Consider the following 23051-nt stretch of genomic DNA (forward strand, 5'->3'; position numbering starts at 1 on the left):
GGCTGGGACATTGTTAAGAAGGTGCCTTACACATAAGGCTCAATAAATACCACCCAAATTGGATGCAATTAAATTAACAGCAGCTGTCCTGCTTTTCCTGCAGAAAAGCTACAATTATGCATATCCTCTTGGGCAGAGGATAGAGTGGCCTCATAGGAAAGGAAGGGGCTTAAAAATGTTTCTGGTTCATTCCCTAGCCTCGTCCCTGCTTAACTCATCCAGATGTGTGGAGTTTGATTTTCAGAGCGTTCCACATACGCGCCCAGTGTCAAAGTCTAAGAGTAAAAAACCCTTCTTTAGAACACGTCTGTCTTCCTTGTAGAGCACCTCTTTTACTTTCTAATGACCCTTATACTCATCGGTCTCCCTTCACCGGTCAGCGTTCACATCTCACGCAAGGTCTTCCCCATTAGGGTATGCCCTAAATAAATAAATAATCAATTCTATTTCCTTCTACTCTCCTCCCCCAGCTCCTTGAAAACATCTGCGTTCTCAGTGGTCAAGAGGTATTAGGAGAAAAGCAGTGAGGTTAAACCATTTCACACTAAGGTGAATTGCTGAGTCTCTTACCTTTCCCAGAGATATTTACATCTTAGAAGAGGCACTTATGTAACAAGTGAAATCTAATTGTAGGAGTTTCTTATAAAGCCATCTAGAAATGGGAGGGCAGAATAGCATCAACTTCCCACTTTTGGGGGGAGGAGAGCATCATCACCCCTTCATCCCAGACACACCAATGCTCCAAACACATAGATATGACATTTGATGAGAAAACACAGTTCAAAAGCCCTAAATGACTCCTTGTTAGTTCCCTCTCCAAGCTCTTACATTTTACTGGTCTCACTTGAAGGCAGGTAGGAGCACCCTGAGCCATTAACGGAAACACCTGTGATTTTTGCCCATCACTTTTGCATATCAGTCTAGGTCAAAGGCCACCATATTTATTTTTTTTTATTTTTTAATTTTTATAAAAATTTGTTGGGGTGACATTGGTTAGTAAAATTACATGGGTTTCAAGTGTACAATTCTGTAATACATCATCTATAGATCACATTGTGTGTTCACCACCCAGAGTCAGTTCTCCTTCCATCACCATATATTTGACCCCCTTCACCCTCATCTACCACCCCTCCCCTCTTACCCTCTGGTAACCACTAAACCGTTGTCTGTGTCTATGAGTTTTTGTTTATTTGTCTCGTTCCTTTGTTGCTTTAAAAGAATGAAACTAGACTGCTGTCACCATGTACCAAAATTAACTCAAACTGGATCAAAGACTTAAACATAAGACCTGAAACAATAAACTGCATAGAAGAAAACATAGATACTAAACTTATGGACCTGGGGTTCAAAGAGGATTTTATTAATTTGACCTCAAAGGCAAGGGAAGTGAAAGCTAAAATAAATGAATGGGACTAGATCAAACTAAAAAGCTTCTGCACAGCAAAAGAAACCATCAACAAAATAAAGAGGCAACCAACCAAACAGAAGATATTTGCAAACAACACCTCCAATAAGGGGCTAATATCCAAAAAATATAAGGAACTCATACAACTCAACAATAACAACAAATCCAATTTTAAAAAGGCCACCATATTTAAAGCCAGCCCTTTCATGTCATTCTGCATAACCGTGAATTCTGATTTCACTCTTCTATGAATCACAATTCATTACTGGATTAAATACTTCACTATATGACACGGTGAGCCCCTTTAGTCCAGTGACCCAAAGTAGACTCCTTTGAGTTCCAGGCAAACTGGGAATTGGGCAGAGCCTGACTCTGGCATGTTCCAGGTTGGTTTCGTTCACTCTCCTCTCCCGAGTCCGCCCTTCTCTTGTTTAACCAGAGCTCCCCTCATCTGCTTGATACACTAGTCTCATTTCCATAGCGCGTCTATGTTGTGAACAATGGCAAAGCCAGGACCCAGAGCAAGTTCTTGTGTGGTCAGAACAGTTGTGACTTGTTAGTGATTGTGAGGCCAGCATGTACAGTAACCGCCTACCCGGCTTCCCACCAGCCTCCCAGAAAACCTGGACTTGGAAAATGTCAAACGTCTCTTCCCTTCTCTCCCCCCTCAGCCTCGTGCCGCTTTCATGTGGACAATTAATCAATAGTAGCAGCATCACATGAGAGGGTAGGCGTGTGATCTGCTGCTAGCCTATACTGCACCCCTATTGTGTTAAAGCTGTCATACTCAATTCCTGCATCACTCATCATACTATAGATTAAAAACTATCCAAGACAGCATTTGGGGCAGCTAGGAAAATTAGTGTGATCCCAGGGCCTCTCAGAAATCTACAGGGACTCTGTCTCTTCCATATTCTGAGGCTTCCAGAATATTAAAAAAATTAAGAAATGCCAAAGCAAGGCTATATGCTTATAGTTAAGAATTTGATATTATCTGATTAATATCTGCTTTCAACTCTGTTTGTATACCTACCAATGCTGTATGTTGTAGTGTCTTCCAAAAATATTACCAAATAGTCTACATATGGAACCCAGGCAAAAGGCCTATATGCTTAGGCTTAGCCCCCAGCCCCCAGAGAGAGCATAGCAAGCTCGGCTTCACAATACCTCTGATTCTTGGCTCTACCACTAGGTTATGGGACTTTGGATAAGTTATTAAACTTCTCTGTAAAAAGATGATGATGATAATAATGCTATCTACTTCCCAGAGTTGTTGTCAGGATTAGATAATGCATATTGAAATGTTTAGCACAGTACATGGCACTGTTCAATAGAAATATAAAGCAAGCATGTAAGGAATTGTTAATCCTCTAGTAGCCACATTTTAAAAAGTAAAAAATAACCATGTGACATTAATTTTATTCATGTTTCATTTAACCCAACCCATACAACCCAAAATATTATCATTTCAACATGTTATCAATATCAAAATTATTAATAAGATGTCTAACATTCTTTTAAATCTTTAAATCTTCAAAATCTAAGGTGTATCTTACACTTACCATGCATCCCCATTCAGATGCTAAATTTTCATGAGAAATCGTTGCTTTGTGTTTAGATTGTATAAAACGTATGGTTTTTTTATTTAAAGTTTATTGGAATGACAGTTGTTAGTAAAGTTACATAGACTTTAGGTGTACAATTCTATAACACATCCTCGATATATATCACATTGTGTGTTCACCACCCAGAGTCAGTTCTCTTTCCATCACCATATATTTGATCCCCTTTGCCCTCATCTACCACCCCATCCCCTCTTCCCCTCTGGTAACCACTAAACTATTGTCTGTGTCTATGAATTTTTGTTTCTTCATGTCTTGTTCCTTTGTTGTTTTCAGTTTTATATCCCACATATCAGTGAAATCATATGATTCTCGACTTTTTCTGTCTGACTTATTTCACTTAGAATGATAACCTCAAGACTCATCCACGTTGTCACAAATGGCACTATTTCATCTTTACTTACCACTGAATAGTATTCCATTGTATATATGTACCACATCTTCTTTATCCAGTCATCTATCGAAGGACACTTCAGTTATTTCCATGTCTTGGCCACTATAAGTAAAGCTACAATGAACATTAGAGCACATATATCTTTATGGATAAATGTTTTCAGATTTTTTGGGGTAGATACCCAGGAGAGGGCTTGCTGGGTCATATGGTAATTTTACTCTTAATTTTTTGAGGAACCTCCACGCTGCCTTCCATAGAAGTTGCACCAGTCTGCATTCCCACCAACAGTGTATGAGGGTTCCTTTTTCTCCACAGCCTCTCCAACATTTGTTACTATTTGTCTTGTTGATGATCGCCATTCTAACTGGTGTGAGGTGATATCTCGTTGTGGTTTTTATTTGCATTTCTCTGATGATTAGTGATGTTGAGCGTTTTTCATATGTCTATTGGCCATCTGTATGCACGCTTTGGAGAAATGTGTATTCAGGTCCTCTGCCCATTTTTTAACAGGATTGTTTGTTTTTTATTGTTGTTGAGTTGTATGGGTTTCTTATATTTCTTGGATATTAGCCCCTTATCAGAAGTGTTATTTGCAAAAATCTTCTCCCATTCGATTGGTTGCCTCTTTATTTTGTCGATGATTTCTTTTGCTGTGCAGAAGTTTTTTAGTTTGACATAGTCCCATTCGTTTATTTTAGCTTTTATTTCTCTTGCCTTTGAAGTCAAATTCATAAAATCTTCTTTGAACCCAAGGTCCATAAGTTTAGTACCTATGTTTTCTTCTATGCAGTTTATTATTTCAGGTCTTATGTTTAGGTCTTTGATCCATTTTGAGTTAATTTTGGTACACGGTGACAGATAGTAATCTACATTCATTCTTTTGCACGTGGCTTTCCAATTCTCCCAGCACCGTTTATTGAATAGGCTGTCTTCTCTCCATTGTATGTTTTTGGCTTCTTCATCAAAAATTATCTGTCCATATTTATGTGGGTTTATTCCTATGTTCTCAATTCTATTCCATTGGTCTGTGTGTCTGCTTTTCTGCCAATGCTATACTATTCATAAAAATTATAGTTAAAGAACGCAAATTCATATACCAAAGTTAGTTCCAACCATTCTTAAATATTTCCTAGTAACCAAATAGAGTATCTGTTTTCAAGCATAAGTTAAAGATTCCATTCTTCAGTTGCAGCAGCTACATTTCAAGTGGTCAAGTAGCCATATGTGGCCAGTAGCTACTGCATCAGGCCGTGCAGGTTTTAGCCTAACACCTGGCCATTGCTCTCAGAGCCCCATCCCATCCAGACATAGGGAACAGCTCCTTCTCTTCCCTCAGACTCCAAATCAGAGGCCAGGCCTGTCATTTGCTCCACACATGGCCTGTGAGATGAGCCCAGGCCCGGCCTCTCCAGGGCCTCTTTGGGGTACAATTTTTCCAGTCACTGATGGGGCCATATGCCAGGAACATCTTCCTGACTTTCCCCATTATAGTTCTGGGAAGACTTTAGGAGTCTCAGGATTCCTATGCTACGTGCATGTGTGTAATAAGTGGGGACGGCATTTGTGGAGGGTTATTCTTAGAAACAAGAACTTGGTACATCTGTACAGCAGACATGACAGGACTAACGTGGACACACAAGTGACTGACATTTATTCCTATTCACAGACCAAATTGTAGCTGGGAAAATGTAGACATGAGTGTGGGACATGTTCCTAAATTTAGTTCTGTGCTAATTTCTCATACTGTTACTTACAAATCATCTCAACTTCCCTCATATTCATTTTTCTAGCAATTTTTATTGCAATCTTGCTGTGTGTCAGACACTGATGACAGCTAGGAGGGATTTCTGGATATATAAGACTCCATCCCTGCCGTCAATAATCCTGCAGTTCAGTACAGATAAATAAGACAAATATGTAAATCATTATGACAAAGACTAATGTGATTGGTGCCATACAAGAGACAGTCAAACTACTAGGAGAGATCAAATGAAAGGCATGCATTTTCCAATGAGAGGGACAGGGAAACTTCAAGAGGCAGGTGGGATATGGGGGTGGGGGGTACCCTAAATGGTAAGATTAGCATGAGCCCTGTCCCAGGCAGAAAGAGGTTGGCAAAACTCAGCCTAGGTATATCAGAAAGAAAGTTTGGGGCCAGATTGCATGTGGGAATTGCTGGATCATATAGTGACTTAGTCAGCTCAGGCTGCCATAACAAAATACCACAGACTGGCTGGCTTAAACATCAGAAATTTATTTTTTCACAGTTCTGGAGGCTGGAAGTCCAAGATCAGGGTGCCAGCATGGTCGGGTTCTGGTGAGAGCTCTCTTCCCGGCTTGCAGATGGCTGCCTTCTCGCTATGTCCTCACGTGGCAGAGAGAGAGAGAGGGAGTTCCTCTGGTCTTTTCTTACCAGGGTAATCATGATGGCCTCACCTTCATCTTAAACCCCATCACCTGCCAAATACCATTTACCATCAAATTCCATCACATTGGGGATTAGGGCTTCTACATATGAAGCTGGGGCAGCGGGGCAGACAAAAGTCAGTCCATAGCTCATAGTGATTCCATTTTTAATTTTTTTAAGGAACCACCATACTGTTTTCCACAGCGACTACACCATTTTACATTCCCACCAACAGTGCACAGGGTTCCAATTTCTTCACAACCTCGCCAACACTTGTGATTTTCTGTTGTTACTTATTTATTGATACCAGCCATCCTAATGGATGTGAAGTGGTATTTCATTGTGGTTTTGATTTGCATTTCTTTAAAGATTAGTGATGCTGAGCCTCTCCTTCATGTGTTTATCGGCCATTTGTGTATCTTCTTTGGAGAACTGTCTATTCAAGTCCTTTGCCCATTTTTTAATTGTGTTGCTTGGTTTTTGTTGTTATTGTTGTTGTTGTGACAATCATTGCTTTAGCAAGTCTGAGGCAGTTCTGATAAATAGAGTGGAATCAGCAGTGCCTTGCCCACCAAATAAAGTCTTTATCATGTAAGTCTAGTATCAGGTAGGTGCCCTGGTCACCTGTATGCTCACTGGTCATCGTGTGTCTCCTGGCTGTTTGTGCTTAAATTCTCAAAACTTTCTCCTTGGTTGGCTCTCTGAAACCCTTCCTACGTTTTGCTTGACTCCACTTTCTGAGAGCTGGGCTTGACCTGTGGAGGGGGTCCTAGTCCAAATCAGATGAAGGACTTCAAACAACAGTATGTTCACAGCCCTGACCCTGACCGCTAATATAGTATTCAGAACTCTGATGCTTTCAAGTGACAGAAACCCAATGTGAACCAGCTTAAACATGAAGGAGAATGTATTGTGTCGTGGAACTGTGTACAATAATCTAGTTATAACACAAGGACAGCTGGAAACACAGTCTCAAAACATCTTTCTCTGAGTCTCCCGTCTCTGCTCCTTCTGCGCATATTTAATTATTCTCTCTTTCTGCAAACTGGCCTCTGCTACCGAGGTCCATACAGCAAGAAACATGCCATTGGGATTTCTAAGGCTTTACATTTTATAGCCCACCTTAGGTCATGTGCCTGTCCCTGGGCCAATCAACTTGACCAAAGAGATGGAAAACCCTGATTGGTCAAGTGTGACTTAGAGGTATTCATGGAATGCCCATGGTAACTGTGGATGAGGAGCAAGGGGTGGCCACCTAAAAAAAGGTACTGGTCAGGCAATACCACAGGTATCTCCTAGGACCACCAATGTCCTATGAATGGTGCCCCTGGAGTTGTGCAGTGCACACACTGTGTGATGGAGGTCCTGGTAGAATATCTTATTTCTAGAGCCCTACCCTATCTGATTGGTTTCTTCCTCCCTCATCCTCCCTCCTCAAAAGACCTATATACTGCAGTCCATCATGACCTCTGGAGTCCCATGGTTTGAAGTGCTGGCAATTTCTCCTAACCCTGGTGCCAAAGCCCCAGCATTCTTCAGGATCCAAGTTTAGTTTATGACAGAAGCTGGTTGTGGAGACCACAAATTGGTACTTTTTTTTTTTTTTACCAACTGTGTAACATTTGGTGCTTTTCACAACACCATACTGCTTCTGTCTTGTTGTGCTGTCTCTCTCCATAGCAAGCCACCAATATTTCTTGTCTCCTCCCTAAAAAGAAAAAAGAAAAGAAAAAGGAGGAGACAGCAGCAGAAATGTCTCTGCTCCCTTCTCCCAGAGGTTCTTGGACAGAGAGCAGTTGCAACCTAAAGGAAAGCCCCATGGAACGGCCCTGTTCCCAAGTCTCACTAATTCTGGGTTTAATTCTCTCCTGTAAGCCAGGCATTATTAGTGCCCCCTCGTACATCTCCTGTTTTCAATATTCTCATCTAATGAAGGTTCCAGATCCGAAAATCTCTGAGACCCTAACCCTAATCCAATTAAACCCTGCAAAAGCAACTTGTCTCGAGAAAGACAAAGAGGTGAAGAGGTTAATAGCAGACAGAACCTCCACTGACAAGCTAAATTAGCCGTGCCCACCTCAGGAGAAATGTTAAAAGCAGATTACTGAGACGGCTGTTGGTGATTAACATTTGCTCAAAATCTAAGTAGGTGATTTTTTTTTTCCAAGTTAAATGTTAACCTGAGGAACGAGGGACAGTAGCTACAGGAGAGAAATATGAAGAAAACAGACCAGCTTGCTAGGTGGATGTGTTCTTCCCAAAGTAGTCGGGATTGAGAATGCTCAGGAACAAATCCCATTGTTTCCTTCTCAGGTAGGAGAGAGAGACAGATTTTCAGCATTGTCTTTCAACAGAGAAGCTGTGTTCCAGGATGAGAATAAAAGCAGGGAGGCAGCTACCAAGCCTGACCTTGGAGAGGCCAGATCAGGAGCTACGTAGAGGCTTTCCAATTTTGTATCCTGTCTTAGTTCAGCCTGCTGTAACAAATACCATAGACTGGGTGTGTCTTAAACAACAGACATTTATTTCTCACAGCTTTGGAGGCTGGGAAGTTCAAGATCAAGGTGCCAGCCGACTGGGTTCCTGATGAGGGCCTTCTTGGTTTGCAGATGACTGCTTTCTCCCTGTGTTTTCAATGGCAGAGAGAGAGAGAGCTCTGGTCTCTTTATCCCCTTATAAGGGCACCAATCCCATCACTGGGGCTCCACACCCTGGATTTCATACAAACCCAATTACCTCCCCAAGGCCATACCTCGAAATATCATAGCTTTGGGGACTAGAGTTCCAACATATGGATTTTGGGGGGTGGGGGAGGGACAGAAACATCTAGTCTATAGCATATCCTTGTGAATCTGGGTTTGTTCTGATGCAACAAATAGCTAACACTGTGGAAACGCACCATCTCCACACAATATTCTTGGTGCAAATAAACATCTTGATTTTCCTTGATATCCTTTGATAGAGGCTTCATCTACCAGGATGAAGAGTAGAAAGATTATGATGTGAGTGTGAAAGATTATTTGTGAACGCCGTTAGTAGGATGTCAGTACGGTTAGAAATTCAGTCCTTCAACAACCAGTGAGGGGGAAAATAAACAACCAGTGAGGCACAACATTAAGGCCCTACTCTAGACATCAGGGAGGAAACAAGGAAAAATTCGACGTGGACCTTACCTTTTAGGAACTTATAATTCAGGAAAGAAAAGATTTGTACAAGTGGCTAAAAACATAATGAAAAGTGATACTTAACATAGAATAGAAAGGTCACGTAGTTTCAAGAATGTAAAATGGTACAGCCACTATGGAAAACAGTATGGAAATTCCTCAAAAAATTAAAAATAGAATTACCATATGATCCAGCAATTCCACTTCTTAGTATAAATCCAAAAGAATTGAAAGCAGGGACTCAGACACATATTTGTACACCTGTGTTCACAGCAGCATTTCTCCCAATAGCCAAAAAGTGAAAGCAACCCAAGTGTCCATCAATAGATGAATGGATAAACAAAGTGTGGTATATACATACAATGGAATATTACCTGGCCTTAAAAAGGAACAAAGTTCCAACACCTGCTATAATATGGATAAACGTTGAGGACATTCTGCTAAGTGAAATTAGCCACTCACAGAAGAACAAATCCCGTATGACTCCATTTATATGAGGTACCTAGAGTAATCAAATTCATAGAGACAGGAGAATGGTGGTTGTGTAGGGCTGGGAGGTGTTATTGTTTAATGGGGACAGAGTTTTGCTGTGTCTCCTGGCTAAGGTATGCCCTCTTTTGGGACTAGGACCTCCAACCGGTAGAGCACAAAGTTGTTGGAACAGGAGACACACAATCCACCCAGTGGGTCACTGAGAGTGGTGGCAAGTGGGGGTCACTTCTGCTTCAACCTCTTGGTTTCCAGACTCATATATCCTTCCTTTTAGAGACACAGTACAATCATAGGTCTTTGGGCACTGAAGGATGGCACCCAACCCTTTCAGCATATTCCCTCTGAAATGGCACTAGAGTCACTCTTTTAGAAGGCTGCTCCAGGATTCTATGAGGCCACCTGTCTCAGGATGATGTGGTACGTGATACAATTAATGAATCCTATGGTCATAGGCCTGCCTCTGATCCTCCTTAGCTTGAGGTGTGTCCCTAGTTAGATGCTATGCTGTCTAGAAATCCATGCTTGTGGATCAGGCATTCTAGATAGTGGTGTTGGGTGAGATGCTGTGGGTAGGAGAGGCAAATCCATGCCCAGAATAAGTACCTACCTATATGAGGATGAACCACTGTCCCTTTCAGGCTGGTGTCCTTGAGGCACGGAACGAGATCAAGGGTGACTCTGTTGCTGACATTCAGAAGGAGCAGTCACCATATTATTGGCCTGGCTAAGTGGGAATCCGGCTGTTGCACCCATAGTTAGCCTCCCTCTCTGCCACCTCAGTCATTCTGTTCCTGTGCCGATAGTGCCAGTTCTGGAGTGAATAATGACAGCTGCTATCACTGGCCAAGTCATTTTGTCTGATTGTTCAGAGCCTCTGCCATGTGGATGCTTCCAGGTAGACATTAAAGTATGCTACAAAATTCTTCAAATGTGGTGCCCACTCTCATTTGTATATCCACATGCCTACACCTCTGTCCCCCTCAGCCACTGCCCAAGATCTGCATATATTCTCCCCAGTGGTCATCTTTCCTTCCACACAAAGTGGATGGCTAAGTGCGCTGCTCACAGTTCTGTCCACTGGGAAGATTTGATCTTTACACTGAGTGTCCGGGCCACCCCTGAATGTGTCTGTTATCCATTTTTAGTTTGTTCTCACATATCAAGCAATCCATTTGTGAATCAAACTTGGGATTCCCCCCTCTTTCAGCTGGTCACATAGGCTCCTGTATACAGCCATAGGTATAATTACAGAGAAGGGGCACTGATGCAACTGCAATGGGTGATAACAGCAAGGTCTAGACTACCTGCTCCTGCAGCTTACTCATGCCCTATGGTCCAGCACAGACTCGAGCAAGGATGTACCATTTCTAGTCTATGAGGGACTGCAGCTGTTCAATGTATGACTTTGCAGGTTTGACAGGACCCAGCTCATAATAGGCAGTTCCAGATGTAGAATCACTGGGTACCAAGTTCCAACCTTCCAAGTTCCAAACTTCCAGAACTCGATTCCACCTCCACCAGAGTCCAGTAACGTGCCAAAAGCTGATTCTCAAAGGGTATATCAATTTCTGAGGGCCTGGCCCTGCTCCAAAATCCCAGGACCAGCATTGTTATTCTCCCTCTGCTGATTTCCATAAGCTCTATAGTGTATCTTTTCCCTCTACTGACGCCTCCAGCCCCACAGGACCTGCCAGATTGTACGGCCCAAGTGGCACTGCAATTACACCACCATCTGGATTTGCTGAATCATTCTTTCCTGCTCTGAGTCCCACTCAAAGCTGGCTGCCTTCAGTGTCCCCCAGATATGAGCAAGAGCAATATTCATAGGTGTGGGACGCCTTTCTTCTAAAACCCAAAGAGGCTCACTGGTGCTGGGCTTTCTTCATTGTTGCAGGGGATGCAAGATATGCAATTTGTTTTCTTTTGGGGGGGGGACACTAACCACTGGATTCCTGAAAACTGCACTGAAGTGTCCAATCTCTGAATATTCACAGGGCTTTTTCACCACTGACGGGAATGCATATGTTTTACCCAGGCCTCCAGCATCCTAGCCACCTACGCTCGTCCTGACCAATCCGTAGGATGTTGTCAGTGTGATGATGTAATCCAGATCTCTTTGGACTATATTATGAGAGAAGGTGGAAGAGTTAATAATAGAGCTGAGGCAAAATTGTCGATGAATATTATTGTCCACCCCACAGGAATGCAAACTGTTTCTGATCCTCTTTTCCAATTGGAATGAAAAGAATGCATTCACCAAATCTCTGGCCACATACCCTGTACCTGCAGCTTGGTTAGCCAGCTCCAACAATGATACCATATGCAATAGAGTAGCTGCAATCAAGGTTGCTAGTGGATATAAGCCTGTGGTAGTCTATGGTCATTCTGTAGGACCCAACCAGCTTTGTAGGGCCCACCACTTGGGGGCAAATTGAATGGACCACCACTGCTACATCTTTTAGGCTTTTAATGGTGACACTATTCATCTCCTCTTCCCACCACCCACTAGACTATGATCTTGCTTTTTTATTTACTCTCTTTGGTTGGGTATGGGGGGATAGATCAGTTTCAGCGGTCCCACTTGGCCTTCCCGACTGTGGGAGCTCTGTATGACACTGACCAAGGCCTGATGTGGGGGTTATTCCAACTGCCAATTATATCTATTCGAGTTCTGCGCTTCAGACCTGGGGAAATGACCACAGGGTGGCCCCACCATTTAACCAGGACTCCATTTATTACCTGGTCCTCATAGGATTTCACTCTTATCAGGGGATGTAAGGAGAGCTCAGATCTCTAGGGATCAATGTCATCTCATGTCCTACCACTAATGTTCCTCAAAACGTGTGGTTATTCCCTTTTCCCCAGTGCACAATCACCCAAATAAATTAGGTCTCTTGGGGAAGGACTTAGGGAATCATCACAATGTATATTTGCTGCGATATTATAGGTTCCCTTCTGCTAGGGACCCCCTCTCCAGTCCATGGGTGCCTGATCTTAAAATTGGCTCAGGTCTGGAAACTGAACAAAGGATCTTGAGTTTTTATTGGAGTGGCTGCCCTCAGTCTACTACACCTCCTTTCTTGCCTTATATATGTTTTACTATAGATGCTAACAGCACTCTTTTTAATAGCACCCTATTTTTCCTCTAGATATGCCATATTCTAACCAACAATTTCCACAATTTCTGGAGGGTCAAGCTCACTTGGCTGTCTCTCCAGTCTTGCTAGTTTTTACAGTAATTGTGGCCTCTTGGCTTCTGGGTTACCTGCTGCCACCTGGTCTCTATTATTCAGGACCCTTCTTCCCAGTGGAGGTTCATGAGCTCAGCTCTGTGACCACCTCTCCTAGCTCTCCTGGCTTGCAGAGGAGGGCCACCAAGGAACTTCCTCATTCATTCCTGATGCCCGTGGTAAATGGTATGTCCTCTGGGCCCTCTCATGGAACAAAACCCTTTGGTGGATCTTCTTCTGGCCCTATACCCACTTTCTCTTTGTGCCATCTACTACCATCTTCCAGAGTAACTCATGCATCTTCCACCTGGCTCAGTGGTGACCATCGTTTTGTCTAGGCTTCTGAGAGCCACTTCAGCAAGCAGCTAAGTTTTTTCCACCCTCTGGAGTGCTCAATATGGTGTAAAATCTCATGTTCTATGAAATGCCCCAAGTCAATACATTCTTGCTCTCATCCAGCCTCACATTCCAGCCCCTTTGATCAAACACCCCTATAATCCAATCCTAGCTCTCCCCCTTCGGCTCCTGCCAGTACATGCTCTCTCATTTTTAACAACTCTTTATGTGCAGAGTCTATTTTCTCCCTCATCTGGCTGAGCACATCTCCAGCCAGATTTAAATCTCTACTGAGATTTAACTAGTTATCAGCCTGGCACCCAGAAAAGGAGGTGAGGTCAGCTCCTTAGGGGAACACCTGGTGTCTTGTAGGAGCGAGGTTTCTGCAGCATCTTCCAGCACAGTGGAAGTGCTGGATATTCCTAGGGAAGGGTGAGCTACCTCTGAAAGCCCAAAAGGCCCAGGGTGGCTGTAGATTTAACATCCTTAATACCCATCCAGATGCCCCTGTCCGATGTTACAGAGTCTCAGATCATCTTAGTTGTCTCAGGCTGCATAACAAAATACACAGACTGGCTGGCTTAAACAACAGAATTTTATTTTCTCACAGTTCTGGAGTCTGAGAAGTCCAAGATCAAGGTGCCAGCCGATTTGGTTTCTTGGTTTCTGATGATATCTCTCTCCCTGGCTTGTAGATGGCTGTGTTCTTGCTGAGTCTTCACATGGGGGAGAGAGGGAGAGAGAGAGAATGTTTCCTCCTCTTATCAGATTAGAGCCCCATCCTTATGATCTCATTTAACCTTAATTACCTCCTAAAAGCTCTGTCTCTAAATACAGTCACATCGGGGATTAAAGCTTCAACATACGAATTTGGTGTGGGGAACACGATTCAGTCCATAGCCCAGATTTTCCCAGGGCCTTGTCCTTTGCATAACAGACCTGCCTTAGCTGAGCCCTCAAACATCTATGCAGCCCCACGACGCACACTGAGGTCTTCAGCCTGCTGCTCAAGTGTCTGTACCTTTCCATTCACGGTGGCAAGGGCCTCTTTGTGAACCATCACCAAGGCCTTCCAGCTCTGGCACTTAGCCAGTATCTGCTTGTTAATAGCCCTCATTATCCTTTTGCAGGGCATCAGTGCAGTAACCAGTCCGCTCCATTGTCTTCATTGACATTGTTTCTCTGGACTTTTAAAATGTCTGCATCATCACACCTGTCACATCGTTCCCCTCCACCATGACATTTCCCAGGTCACCACCTGTGAATCTTTAGCAATTGGACCACCACATTGTGCCAGAGACTCTCCGTGCCCCACCTCCTATCCTCTTCATATGTGGGGTGGTGGGTGATCCAGTCCTATATCCCCATCTTGCCCTCTGTTGTCTCAGGCCATTCTCAATAGCACTGGTGTTTGTCCAGAGCCCATGAGAAGCAAACACCAAGACGGGATTAAGCATGCAAGGATTTTATGAGGGGAAATGCCTATGGGAGGGCCAATGGGGAAGGAGCCCAAAAGGCTGGAGAGCCACGTCAGATCACGAAGCAAGTCTGACCCCAAGTGAAGGAGAGAGGGAGGGTGGGAGCTTGGTACACACATGATCATTGGCTGTGAGTTCCCGGTGGAAAGCATGGACTCAGTACAAATATGGCTGTGGATTTCAGAGCAAAGAAGTGGGGCCTTTGGCCAATTACAATCCCTGTAGTTAGAGGTCTAGGAGGTGTAGTCACTACTCTACAATCCTCCAGGTATTCTCTGACTCCAGTTGGGCAGAAAGAAAAAACATGTTACATTCAACAAAAGAATAAGCATATAATGTTTTTAAATCTTTGTGCGTTGATCTAAATAGCTACCTCTGCCAAAAAAATCACAGAGATAAACTTATCACTGCATAGTCTCCACCATTTTGGTAGGTATTTGTTATTTCTCCTTCAGGTCAAAGGTAACACTGCCATTGCTGGCAGTCAATTAGACCGAGGATGCTAAAGTCCATCTTCACAGTTTGTCCCACATCTGTTCAATAATGGTCTTCTGGGAAGCTCACTTCTGGGAAGTTCAATAATGCCTAGTATTCATAGTGATTTGCCATTGTGGCGGTATTGCTTGTGTAACGTTTATGATGCTTGGCTAAACTTTGTACATGAAAGTTCAATGGTCAATGGAGGCACATCCCCATGCAACGGCTAGAAGGAAAGAAATGAGTAGGTCAGCTTCTGTTCCTTTACCCAAAAGGGAGAAACTCAAATTCATGGTAGCATGAGTGACTACTCTGTAGGGAAGAGTTCTTGCAGGCCTGAGTGCCTCTGATTGCCAAAGCCATTCCACAGGTACAGTTGCAAATCAGTTCTGTGCCATGGCTTTTTACATCCCCATTCAGTGTTGTTTTGTTTTTTAATTTTATTTTACATCCCATCCTAGATCCTCCTCACACCAGTCAAAATCAATTTCCAGTCATCAATGGCAGAGCCCCATACGCTCTTTCTGGACTAAACGTATATAAAACTTTTAAAAGCTTCTAGGTTGTCATCTCAGCATTTATTGAGTTCCTGGTGCATACCACACTGTTCAGTCCGGAGATACAGAGATAATAAGATACAGGCCCTACTCTCTAAAAGCTCCCAATCAGCTCTTTCACAATCCTCATGCTCTCCGCTGCATTTGGAGTGCCAGGGTCTAAATTATTCACAGAGGATAAAATGGTCTATTTTGGGGTAATTCCTATCACACTTCATGGTGACTGCTTCCATTTTTAAAATAGCCTCAAGTGTGACTATTAATCAGGATATCATTAAAAATAATATCTGTCAGGATGACATTCATTTCTGTTCCATAAATAATGTCACCAGCATTGAATTCCTGAACAGTGGAACATTTACCAGGTTATAGAAGAACTCTAGGTAATGAGCTTCTAGGGGACAGGGCTAACGCAAAATACCTGGGACAGTGCCTGACACATAAGAGGAGCTCAGCAAGTGTTTGCTGAATTAATTTTAAAATTCCTACATCTCACATTGTGACCTGCTATAAGAGTACGTGGTTCTTCAAGCTCCAAGTTTCAAACAGCTTCCCAGAAATCTTAATGTGTCTTAGTGACCCCTTATCACTTTTTAAAAGTACATTTATATCTTTATTTTCTAACATCTCTTAACAAATACATCTCATGTGTTCATTCATTATTCAATATGTGAAAACGTACATAGTTCCATTGGTTTTAAATCTACTTCTGTTAAAGGTCAAGAGCTGTCCCCTTTTGAATTGGATAAAAATCAATGTCAGTGTTGCTTTGTCGATTTCTACCTTTCCCCTAACATGCTAGGCTTACGAGTATTTAATATTTTAAATTAGATTTTGAGATAATTGTAGATCTTCATGCAGTGGTAAGAAATAATACAGAGTGATCCCATGTACCTTTCACCCAGTCTCGTACTGATGGTGACATTTGGATAACGACAGTACAATATCATAACTGGGAAATTGGCATTGATACAATCCACTGACCTCATTCAGACACTAGTTTTACGTACACTCGTGTGTGTGTGTGTGTGTGTGTGTGTGTGTGTGTTTAGTTCTGTGCAGTTTTGTCACATGTGTAGACTTGACTACCACAGTCAAGCTTCAGAACAGTTCCATTGTCACAAAGATCCTTCACGTTATTCTTCTATAGCCATAGCCACCTCCCCTCAACCCCTGACAACCACTAATCTCTATAATTTTGTTTATAGAATGTTACAGAAGTGGAACCATACAGTACGTAACTTTGAGATTTGAGATCTATCCAAGTAGCTGCATGCACCAGTAGTCTGTTTCTTTTTATTGCTGAATCGTATTCCATAGTATGGATGCAGCATAGTTTAACCATTCACCCTCTGAAGGACATTTGGATTGTTTCCAATTTGGAAATTTATTTGATTTCATAAAATAAGAAAAAAGCCCTATCAGCCATTAGTTTTATAATATTCAAAAGCCTCAATATTTTTCCTTTCTTGTCCTCATCTTTAATGTTCCTTTCACTTTTTACAGTGCCCTTGCTGAGCATAGCATATTTTTCTGAGGTTTAGCAACCAAAATTCTGCATAGAATTCAGACTCAAAAATGCACTACTTTTATATGATAGTACAACAATGTTTTCCCTTATGTTTCTAATACCTCTCCTCATTGGCACCTACATGTAGTCAACTTTCTTGGCTACTTGGAACTGATGAGCTCAGAGAACAAATATTGCGTGTAGACATATATTTAACCCAAGAAGCTATAAGTATAGTTTGGATTATTATTTTTCTCAACATTCCATCATTCATTTACCCATGATGACACTCATCTGCTACTTTTTTGTAGCTCAGAGTCTGGAAAGAGTTTCCTCCATCTTAGGATTCTTAGTTCGTGTTCTCGCCATCTATCTGATAAGTCCTGTGTGGTCTGCAAACTGGGAACCAGCACCTTGCAATCCCCCTCCTTACTCTCATACGAGGTTGGACAATTAAGTTTGCGAACTCATCCTAGAAAAAGTGCTGTAGACCTCATTGCTGAATATCACTATGGTCACCTTCAAAGTATGCCCCTTAGAAAGCTATGCACTGATGCCTGTGCCTAGTCCATCCTTCAAAGCAATTTTGTAACTCTTTTTCTGGAATGGCCATCAGAGCTGTCATCATATTACCCTTGATGTTCTGAATGTCATCAAAATTCTTCCTTTCAATGTTTCCTTTATCTTTGGGTAAAGAAAGAAGTCATTGGGAGCCAGATCAGGTGAGTAGGGAGGGTGTTCCAATACAGTTGTTTACTGGCTAAAAACTGCCTCACAGACAGTGCCATGTGAGCTGGTGCATTGTCGTAACGCAAGAGCCATGAATTGTTGGAGAAAAGTTCAGATCATCTAACTTTTTCACGCAGCCTTTTCAGCATTTCCAAATAGTAAACTTGGTTAACTGTTTGTCCCATTGGTACAAATTCATAATGAATAATCCCTCTGATATCAAAAAAGGTTAGCAACATTGTTGCAACAAGTTCGCAAACTTAATTGTCACACCTTGTATATAAGTTCAGAGCTTCAGGCCAGCTTTTCTCAGTTTCCTGTCACTGTGTCTCTTGCTAATGGAAGTCTTATCTATGACTGCTTTCTGTTCATCAGAAAGAAGGGATTCATTTGACTTTCCAAAACCCTGATCCAGGTTTCTGAGCTCTAAAAAACCAGCATCATTCCTATCTAGGCTGAATAAGAAAGACACCAATAAGCTCCACCAGTGGTTCCTACATCTGTCTGCACATCATACCCTGGTCTCATCTCCAGTGCATTAAATCAGGGGAAAACCTAGTGCATGAGCATTTTTTTAAAGTCCTCAGGGTAAATTATAGGAGATTCATATACGGGAATGCTATACAACCATTAGGAAAAGACCGAGGAAGTTGTTTACATACTGATAAGAAAATATCTCTAAGATAGTGTTATAGGAATGAAGTAGGTATAAATCAGTATGCTACCATTTGTGTAGGGCATGATTTTATTTATATATATATGTATGTTTATATATATAAACATACATATATATATTTATTTATATATGTACACATATATATGTCCTGTGTAGTCTTTAATATCTATATAAATTTAATATATATAAATGAAGATATATATGTATATATGTATGTGTATATATATATATATGTATATATATCTTCATTTATATATGCATAAAATATCTCTGGAAGGATTTGTAAGACTCTAGAGACAGTGGTTGTCTCTGAGAGAGTTCTGGGTGGGTGGGGGATAAGGGTCAGAGGGCAACTTCTCACTGTGTACCTTCTTAAATGTGCTGGATATTAAACCAGGTAAATAGATTGCCTATATCAAAAAAATCAAATTAAAATTCACAAAATTAAAACAAAAGGAAAGGGATGCCCATGCACAGCCAGGATGGAGAACCCCTGCAACACAGTCACGAGCAGACAGTGAAAACTGCAAGTCTAAAGTCTAATTACACATTTACCGGACTATTGACTTACTTGTTTATTTTGGGAAAGATTGAAAATTCCCTTTTAGGTGCCATACCCACTTATCTTTTTAAAAATTGAGGTATAAGATACAGAGAAAAGTGTATAGTAAGTATACGTCTTGACGCATTTACATGTGTGTACACCTGCATTGCAATCAAGATAAATTATTTCCAGCCCATCACGGATCTGCATGGCTCCTGTCAATTAATCATCCCTTCCAGAGGTAACCGCCATTCTGACCTCAATTACTCCTTGAACTTCATGTACATGGAATGCAGTATGTAGTCCTGTGTCTGACTTCTTGCATTCAACCTTACGCCTGTGAGATTGATCCGTGTTGTCACATGTAGCAGTGGGGTTTTTTTCGGGAGGGGGTGCTTGTTGGGAGGGGATTGCTAAGTAGTCTCCCATTGTATGAATGTGCCACAATTTACTTATCCATTCTTCTGTTGATGGACATTTTGGTGATATGCACTTTGGAGCTACTAGTATCCTCTATCTTTCAAAAATTCCCATTACATCACTTTGCTCTTATGGAAGACCTACATTAGTACCTGTTGCTGCTAACTGAAAGGAATCAGAAGAGGATTTTCACTTTTACAAAAAAAGGTGAAAAGCAAAAACAGCATGCAGCATTTGTTTTGCATGAGCCATTATAGAAGCAGCGAGCGTGACCCCACCAAGCCCCTTCCCTGGGAACCACACTCAGCATCAAGCCCCAAAGCTCTGAACTATGTCTGAGCATCTGGGCTTTATCTTTATTTATTTTGTGCCTTTCTGTTTTTGCAATGTATTAGTGTTATTTTAGGTTTTGTGTACCATTTGGTAAGTTATATTTTGGATCTGGGAACACTCAAAATTTTTTCCACATAAATTAAGGGTAATTGCTTCTTTGCTTTATGCCATTTCAGCTTAGGAAAGGTGTCATAGGAATGCTCTACTTTCAGATAGCGGGGAAACCTGTATTATAGATAAAGGTATATGACTATTCTCATAGCTGTCTTTCAGACATAGGCAAGGCACTCACTTCTCTTGGGTACAATTGCATCTTAGTATTATTATTATTATTATTATTGGGGAATATTGGGGAACAGTGTGTTTCTCCCGGGCCTATCAGCTCCACATCATTGTCCTTCAATCTAGTTGTGGAGGGCGCAGCTCAGCTCCAAGTTCAGTTGCCATTTTCAATCTTAGTTGCAGGGGGCGCAGCCCACCATCCCCTGTGGGCTGCCTGTTGTTCAGAGCTTGCGCTCTAACCAACTGAGCCATCTGGCTGCCCCAATTGCATCTTCTTAACAGCAGTCTTCAATTGCGTGATTAACTGTTCAATGTTTATCTTCCCTGAAGGAGTATAAGCTCTATGAAGGTAGGGCAAGATCTGACTGTTTACTGGGGCGTTCCCTAAATAAAAAGGCAAATTCCCTATTGCCCTTCACCTTTCCTATATTCTAACCTGGAATAAGAACCTGATGTCTGAAGCTAGGGCAGCCATCATGTGACAATGAGAACAAAAGCAAAAGGAAGGCAGGGCAGGCAGCTCTGAGATAGCTAGGTCTTTGATGATGTCAAGAACCACAGCACCAACCCTGGACCGCCTACCTCCTGACTAGACTGCAAGGAGAGAAAGAAGAAAATGAAAATAGATGCACAGCGGAGAGTAGAAATGAGGGCTGGAGAAGGTCTGATGGGTTTGAGCCTCAAATCCCACTTTATTCCTGAGACCTGCCCTCACGTCTTGCCATGCACCCTGTGTCTTCTCATAAACCCTTCTTTTTGCTAAGCGAGCCCCCCTGGATTTCTGTTCCTTCAACAAAGGTGTCACTTGAATCAGTGCTTCAGCACTGTGTTATCACTGATGTTTATCATTTTCACCTCTAACTCATCAAGGAACGGTTACCCCTGTGCTTGATAATCTTTCATTTGTAAAAAGTAGGAGCGTTATCACAGTGTGGTAACAAGAACCTGGGCTTTGGAGTTGGACAAAACTGGATTCAAATTTCCATTTTGGCACTCACCCAACGTGTGATTTTAGCCAAGTTACATAAGTCCTCTGAGCTTACTGGCTAAATGGTGGTAATCCCGATTTTGCAGGGCTACTAAGGCCTGACTGCAATAATGTACGTAAAGGGCTGGCAGATAATTAGTATTCAACAATGACGGGAAATTTTGTGGGGGGGGGGGAATAGTAGAACGGTATCTATTGTATAGTAGAAAGATTTACCTTGAAAGTGATTTTTCTATTTATGGAATTATCTTTTTTTTTTTTTTTTTTTTTTTGAGAGAGAGAGAGAGAATTACCTTATTCCCTAACGATGCCAGATGGTAGACCATCAATGCACACTAGTCCAAACTGGAAGTATTGCAAACAGTATGTTTAAGTGTCAATAAACCATTAGAAAAACTATGCACTAGCTAAATAATATCTTCAACATAAGATTTTTTAAATTGTAGGCACTGTGTACAGAGACTGGGAGCCCAAGGCCACTCCCAGCTTCACTTGCCAGAGCCCGGGGACAAATGGAGTGTCTCAGAACAGCAGATGACTTTACAGACCACACGCCTCCTGTATCCGTCTGAGTCCCAGAGGCTTGGTGCAATCTCTGGACTAGAAAACCACAGCCATAGCTCTGCTCTTCATCATGGACAACTGTAGCTTTAAATACAAGACAGCACTTTACAATCAAACAAATCCAGATGGACAGCTCTCCCAAAGGCAACTCTATACCCAGGACACAGATTTCTAGATGAAAATGCAGCCAAGGCAGATACAAAAACAACTCCGGGAACACAAAGTCCCCGTCACTATAGAGTCATCGATCACTCTGCTGCTCAAAATTGAGTGGCGCATGCGCAGTGTGAGGGCAGGCACCAAGGTGGGGGAGGACACCAGCCAGATGCTGACGCCCAGGAAACACGCAGGGTGAGCAGCGGTCAGCAGAAGACAGCAGTGACAGTGGGGAGGGCATATGTTCCCCAACAACACAGTCCACTCCCTTCCTTGCTGAAACGTCAGGGCCTGGCCTCCCACATACTGTCCTCAGTCCTACTATGTGCATGGCCCTGTAGTGTGGTTCGCCATTCCTTGTGTCCAATGACACATCAAAGAGATGAACTGACTAGGACACCTCCATCTTCTCAAAGACACGACAGCTCCAGCAACTCCTTTCAGCATTGCAGGCCATGACCTCAACTTGGTCAGTTTGCTCAAAGTGCCCAGGCCTGAGGGGACTGCTTGCGCTGACCAAACTTGTAAGAGACTCCTTGGTAAACCAAACATCTATTGACTGAGTCGTTCATTTGGAGGATGTAACTCTTTGAGGCTGCCCTCATTTGGTAACACTCCTTGCTCCAAACCTTCTAATATTCCACCAACGTATGTCCCCCTATGTCCTTATGTCCATGTCTTCAAGTCCCTTCCCTTTGAAGCTAAACTATCTGATAAACTGTTAATGATAATGGTGGGTGGTCAAGGGTAGGCTATTTCTTTCCTAATTACAGTAATAATAGTTACCATTGCTTGAGTCATCATGTGCCAGGCATTTTGGTAAGCATTTTACATCTGTGATCTCATATAATTCTCAACCCTCTGCAATAGATACCATTATGATCATCCCAATTTTTATAGATGAAGAAATGGAGGCTGAGAGTGATTGAGTGACTTAATTGTCCCAGATTGGGCTCTCCAGGAAGCAGACTCCAGAGTTACTGTGTACTCATCAGTTATTGCACGCATCAGGGAGTGCCCTTGAAATCAACACCCATGGAACGAAAGGGATGGGAACAGGGGACGGCAGAAGGAGAAGCTGAGCTGTGATGCACTCACCAATGGCCTCAGCCAAACCATGGAAAGCTCTGGAGGTAAAATGACCCTTCAGAGGTGTCAAATTGGGTCAGGAGGGCCAGGTCTTTATATTCCCTCCCCATCAATCATTAGACTTGGGATCCCTCAAAAGGGTGGATTTGGGCGAGGTGCCTCTGCAGCTGAGGCAGATCCCAAAGGGGCTGACACATG

The sequence above is a fragment of the Rhinolophus sinicus genome, linkage group LG07 (genome assembly GCF_036562045.2).
Source record: "Rhinolophus sinicus isolate RSC01 linkage group LG07, ASM3656204v1, whole genome shotgun sequence".
NCBI lineage: Eukaryota > Metazoa > Chordata > Mammalia > Chiroptera > Rhinolophidae > Rhinolophus > Rhinolophus sinicus.